Below are 7145 nucleotides of genomic sequence, written 5' to 3'. Positions count from 1 at the left end.
ACCTGCTGAGATCCTCCAACATTTTGTGTGTGCTATCAAGACTTCCAGCATCTGCAGAATCTCTTGTGTCCATAGCTCACTCTATGCCTGGGTACACTACCACTTTCTGGATGTAGTGCAAAATTCTCCAACTCACTTCCATTCTGTCTGTTTCAGCCCGAAGTCACTCTGCAATTTTGGATTAGCTGATTTTCCATGAGTACAGACAGACTGGGCAGTGTCCCACAGCCCTGCCATCAGCAACACGTCACACAGAGAAAGATGCAGAATAACCACTCTGACCATCACGGATATTCCCTTTGTTCTACACAATCCTCCCTCCCTCTCCACTGCAAAATTAAGCACTTCGTCTCTCCTGTCCAGTAAATGAAAATCAAAAATCTTGTAGATGCCAGCAATCTGAAACAAAACCAGAAATCGATGGAAACACTTAGCAGGGCAGACAGCATCTGTAGAGAGAGAAAAAAAACAGAGTTAATGTTTTGGGCTGTCGGTCCTCCACTGGAACTGAACAAGGCAGAAAGCAAGTCAGTCTGGGTAGTAGAGAAGGCAGATGAGGGAAGAGGGTGAAATAATGTGGCCATTAAATGGGCATTTACTCTCCTTTGTCTGTGCTATTGTGAAGTCAAAGTGATGTTGGATAATCCAGCCCACCATGACACGCTCCAGTCCTGATGAATGGTCTTGGCCCAAAACATCATTAGTTTACTCCCCTCCATAGCTGCTGCCTGGCTGCAGCATTTTGTGTCTGTTGTACAGCCTTCCATTTTTCTTGATTCATGTTTCTAACTAAGAGTCTCCTGAAGGTCCTGAATGTGTCTGGCTCTACCAGCACCCTGGCAGTCTGTTCCACACACCCGCCACTCTCTGTGTAAAACCCTTCCTCTGATATCTTCTCTAACTTTCCAACACTCACCTTAAAATTATATCCTCTAGTATTAGCTATTGCTGCTTTGGGAGAAATGTGCTGGCTATCTTCTCTGTCTAAGCCCCTTATAATCTTGCACACCTCTATCAAGTCATCACTCATCTTCCTTCACTCCCGAAAGAAACTCTGAGCCTGAACAAACGTTCTTCATAAGACCTGCTCTCCAATCCAGGCAGCATCCTGGTAAGTCTCCTCTACACTCTCTCTAAAGCTTCCACATCCTTTCCTTAATAAGGTGACCAGAACTGAGCACTTACTCCAAGTGTGGTCTGACCAGAGTGTTACGTTACCTCGTGCCTCTTGAACTCGGGACTAATACAACATAGGCACTCTTAACAACCTATCAACTTGCATGGCATCTTTGAGGGATCTGTGGACTTGGACTCCAAGATCCCTCTATTCCTCCACACTGCTAAGAATCCTACTATGAACCCTGTCATCCATTTCGATCTTCCATAGCGCATCACTTCATACTTTCCCAGCTAGAACTGCACCTGCCACTTCTCAGCCCAGCTCTGCATCCTGTCTGTATCCCACTGTAACCAACAGCAACCTTCTATGCTATCCAAAACACCACCAACGTTTGTGTCACCTGTAAATTTACTAACCCACTCTTCCATCTTTCCTCATCCAACTCATTTACAGGACTGCGCAAAAGCCTCAGGAATATATATTTAGCACATATATTGTACAAGGAATTGGTGAGGCCAAATTTGGAGTATTGTGTACAGTTCTGGTCACCGAATTATAGGAAAGATGACAACAAAATAGAGAGAGATTTACTAGAGTGTTACCCGGGTTTCAGCACCTAAGTTACAGAGAAAGGTTGAACAAGTTAGGTCTTTATTCTTTGGAGTGTAGAAGGTTGAGGGGGGATTTGATAGAGGTATTTAAAATTATGAGGGAGATAGATAGAGTTGACGTGGATAGGCTTTTTCCATTGAGAGTAGGGGAGATTCAAACAAGAGGACATGAGTTGAGAGTTAAGGGACAAAAGTTTAGGGGTAACACAAGGGGGAATCTCTTTACTCAGAGATTGGTAGCTGTGTGGAATGAGCTTCCAGTAGAAGTGGTAGAGGCAGGTTTGATTTTGTCATTTAAAATAAATTGGATAGGTATATGGACAGGAAAGGAATGGGGGGTTACAGGCTGAGTGCAGGTAGGTGGGACTAGGTGAGAGTAAGCATTCAGCACGGTCAAGAAGGGCCGAGATGGCCTGTTTCTGTGCTGTAATTGTTATATGCTTATATGGCGGTGTTTTTGTCAACATGGAGTGAAGAGTGAGTGGGAGTAAAAGATGTTGGAAATGATAAGGGTGGAGCGCTGTAGGAGGGGTGGTGGATGAGGAGAGCTGGATCCAGGGACGGGGAGTAGAGGAGATGCACGTGCAGACACACCCAGCCCTGTAACACCAGGCAAGGTCATCTGATTCCAAACAATTGGTTTATTGATCAATACAAGTGTCGCTCTGTGGTGTTTCCCTCTCCCTTCCCCTCATCCCGACCATGATTCACCTCTCGCTGCCCCCTTCCCACTCTCAGTCCACAACAGAGCCCCATATCAGAATCAGGTTTATCATCACTCACATATGTCATGAAATTTGTTTTTTTGAGGCAGCAGTCCAGTGCGATACATACAATTACTACAGTACCGTGCACCCTGGCTATATTTATGTGACTAAATCTTGTGCTCCGTACTGTATAGGAATCACAAAGAACAGCTTGGCTATACTGGACCGTTTGATCGCTTTGCACTACAATGAACTTGGTTTTAGTTTTGTTCTTACTGTGTTCACTCTTGAATGATTTGTGCGTACTTTATGACTAATGTGTTTTTCTTGGGAATCTGCCTAGCTGATACTGTGCAAGCAAGTTTTTCATGACACCTGTGCACAGGTGTCCTTGTGCAGATGGCAATTAACTCGACTTTGACCTCCACAGTCCCAAAAGAAAGAGGAGGCTATTATCTGGGGTCATTAATGCCCTCTTGTGCTCTTGCGGTGCGAAAATCTGAAAGAAAATGTATCATACACTTTTGTACTTGTTTGCTGTACCTGCATGTTTGCTTTCAGTGACCAGTGTACAAGGACTCTTGGTACATCATCAGCTCCTGGTCTCACAACATCAATAAGCTTGAAGGAGTGCAGGGAAAGTTCAGAAGGATGTTGCTGGGGCTTGAGCTGCAGGGAAAGGGTAAATAGCTTAGGACGTTATTCAGTGGAGAGCAGGAGAATGAAGAGAGCAGGGGATCCCAACTTGGGGTCTACAGACCCCCTCGGTTAATGGTAGAGGTCCGTGACATTAAGAGGGTTGGGGATACCTATTATAGAGGTATTCAAAATTATTATTATTATTTTGTGACTGTATGACGCTGTGCACTGTGGCCCCAGAAGAACGATGTTTTGTCTAGATGTACACATGTGTATGGTTGAATGATGATAATCTGGAACTAGATCGTTATGAGGGGTATAGAAGGGTAAACACAGGCAGGTTTGATCATTGAGGGGTAAAGAAGGGTGAACAGAGGCAGGTTTTTTACCCTCGGGTTGGGTAGACTACAACTGGAAGTCATGTTAAGGGTGAAAGGTGAAAGGGGAAGCTGAGGGGTGCTGCTTCATAGAGTCGCAGAGAACCAAAGCCCAGGACCTTTGCAAGCTCCTGGGGGTGCTAATCCCCAGGGTGCTAACTCAAAAGGGAACACTTCCCCCTTCATTCCCCAGTAGAACATCGATTCATCAAAGCCCTCAACCATTCAGCCTTCAGTCAGAGATTCCCTCTCACTCCTCTGCTGTTAAGCTGCTCCAATGCTTGGGCTGTTCCAAAGGCATTTTTTAAAATGTGTTTCCAGTCTGTTTAAAAGAGCCGGCGATTCCAATTTAAACAATTAGTTCCTTCTGTGCAGCTTGGCACAGAATTTGCGGTAAAAGTGAGTCACTGCTAACGCACAAGAATATAGTCTCCCACGCACAGCCAGTCTCCCGCTCTACCCTCTTTCCTACCACTCTTCCTCTCCCTCATATTTCACACAGCACACACCAAGTACAGACTCCCACACACTAACAGTTACTCACACACAGATATACACACACAAAAAACAGGTGAACACATACACACTGATACAGACACACACTCACACACACATACAGACACACACACACTCACATACACACAGACACAGACACACACACACACATAGACACACACTCACACACACAGACACACACACTCACATACACACAGACACACACATACACACACACATACACACACTCACACACAGACACACACATACAGACACACACTCACATACACACAGACACACTCACAGACACACACACATACAGACACACACTCACACACACACTTACACTCAGATACAGACACAGATACACAGAACACTCCCACACACACGCACAGCTTCACAGAGGAGCATTCAGTTACAGATACACACCATACACAGAGTCGTTGACAAAGGCACCAACAAAATGAACCATCAAGCCCGGTCTGTAATTAATCCCACCTTACAAAAACAAAAGCAACTGTTGGCTTCAGGTCCAAAGTAATATTTTAATTTCAAGAATGCATAATGCTGTGGAGACAGTGCAGAAGAGGTTCATCAGAAAGCTGATTGGGTATGAGCTGAAAGAAGAGGCTGGACAAACTCAGGTTGTTTTTATCTGGAATGTAGAAGCCAAGGGGAGATCTGACAGAACTTCATAAAGTTACAAGAGGCTTAGATAGAGTCGACAGCAGCGTCTGTTTCCCACAGACAAAATACCCAATACCAGGTATTCGGTACTCTGAGAGTGGGAAGTTCAAGGGAGATGTGTGGGACAAGTTTTTTTAACACTGGAATGAACAGCCAGGCTTGGTAGTAAAGACAGGCAAATGAATAATGGCTCTTAGACAGGCAAATGAATGCACAGAAAATGAGGGAATACGGACAGAAGGGGTATGGTCTCATGCACAACATTGTGGGTTGAAGGCTCTGTTCCCATGCTATACTATTCTATGCTCATAGTAACTGCAATGGGGACATGTCCCATCAATGCATTACTGGTACAGTGCATCAGTCATCAATATTTCCTCCTTAAACAATACATCTGTGACTTACAACTGCCTGAATGGTTGTAGCTGCTCCATTGTACTTGAGTGTGGGTTGTTAGCTGGGTGTAGCTGCTCCATTGTACTTGAGTGTGGGTTGTTAGCTGGGTGTAGCTGCTCCATTGTACTTGAGTGTGGGTTGTTAGCTGGGTGTAGCGCGGAACAGCCTCCTTGCTTTGCATGAATCCCGTGCCAACTAGTTTAACAGTTCAGATCAGATTTCACGTGCACAGCGCCCACAGCCCAATGACTGAAAGGGGAGAGCATTTCTTTGAAGCCTCTATAGTTCATGCATCAGTGAATTAATGCAAACTCATCGAGGACATAGTTAACCAAATTCTGTGGAGTACTGTAAATAAAAGACAGGACAGTACAGGGCAGGCCTTTCAGCCTACCCTGTAATGCCAAGCTCATTAAATGTCCAACTAAACTAATCCCAAGGCACCAAGAGATATTTTTCTTACAAAGACTATAGGTCAGGCTTCAGCTGGGGTACTGAAGCCATGCTTTGGGGAAGGGGTTTTCTCGGATCTGATAGAGGCATACATAAAGAGTCCTTTCCCCAGGGTTGAAATGTCTCATACCAGAGGGCACACATTCAAAGTGAGAGAGGGTAATTTCAAAGGAGCTGTGAGGGGCAAGTTTTACTAGTGTTGGCTGCCTGGGGTGACGGTGGAGGCAGACATTAGGTACTTTTAAGAGATGTTTAGAAAGGTTCATGAACGCGAGGGAAATGGAAGGATGTGTGAGCAGAGGAGATTAGTTTAGTTAGCCATTTAACCGCTAATATAATTGACCCGGGCTACATAGTGGGTCAAGGTCCATGTTCTATGAACCTAGGGCAAAAGGAGGCTGCAGGAGCCAGCGCTGTTCTCCTGAGCAGAGCATGGTAGGGGTCCCGGCCACTGTCTGTAACGAGTTTGTATGTTCTCTCTGTGATCACATGGGTTTCCTCCAGGTGCTCCGGTTTCCTTCCACATCCCTAAGATGTACAGGTTAGTAGATTAATTGGTGTGTAATTGGACGGCGCCGTCTTGAGGGAAGGGAGGAATGGAAATAAATGGAAATAATGGAAATAAAGAGCACGTTAAGGGAAAATTCATCACAGGCATTCAAGGAGGCTTCACACAGCGTGCAGGAGGAGCTCAGCAGCATCTATGGAGAGAAATGAACAGTGAATGTTTTCAGCCAAGATCCCTCACCAGGACTTGCTGAGTTCCACCAGCATTTTGTGTGCTTTCCAGCATCTGCAGAATCTCTTGAATCCCTTTTGAGAGCTTCCTGTGGCGATGGGGGTTTCATGACCAAGGAGGAGACAATGTGCACAACAGAATTAAGAGGTGACCCACCAGATTACAGGGAGGAACGGAGCAACAAACAGGCCATTTAACTCGCTGAGCCTGGACTGGAGGTTCCAACGAGGGATACAGTTATTCCTTTCCTCCTTTCCTTCTCATTTTCCCCAAATCCATGAATTTTTTCTTCTTTGGATACAGACCGTCCCTGTTCTGGATTACAAACACCCAAGTTAAGGAAACTCCTCCAGATGAGCAAGATTCCATAATGTTAAATTCAAAATCCAACATACACTACACTGAATTCTACAAATGGCAGAATTAGTTTTCTCCTCTCTCCACTTTTAGTCATTTTTCTTTCTTACTAATCTTGTGTGCTTTTGATGCCTCTCATTACAGTTCCATGGAGGTACATTGTGGACTCAGTTCAACACATCCTAGGCACATTCCTCCTCACCATCAGTCATATCTACAGGAGGCACTGTCTCATCCATCATCAGCGATCCCACCATCCGGGCCAGAGCACATTCTCACAGCTCCCATCGGGGCCTGAAGCCCCCACACCACCAGGTTCAGGAACAGCGACCTACCTTCAACCATTCGGTTCTTCAACCCTAATCACCATCTCAGTATAGCAACACCGTGATCATTTTGTATTACAATGGACTTTATTTCTGTTCTATTTGTGTTCTTTCTTGTATGATATTTGATAATTTACCAGTATGTTTAATTTAAGTTTTTCTTGTGGACGCTGTGTTTCTGATGCTCTGAGCCTGTGCTGCCTCTACAAGTACTGTAAGTTCTTCATCGTACCTGTGC

The sequence above is a fragment of the Hypanus sabinus genome, chromosome 9 (assembly GCF_030144855.1).
Source record: "Hypanus sabinus isolate sHypSab1 chromosome 9, sHypSab1.hap1, whole genome shotgun sequence".
Taxonomy (NCBI): Eukaryota; Metazoa; Chordata; class Chondrichthyes; order Myliobatiformes; family Dasyatidae; genus Hypanus; species Hypanus sabinus.
The sequence above is the reverse complement of the archived record's forward strand: the minus strand, read 5'-3'. Positions refer to the sequence as shown.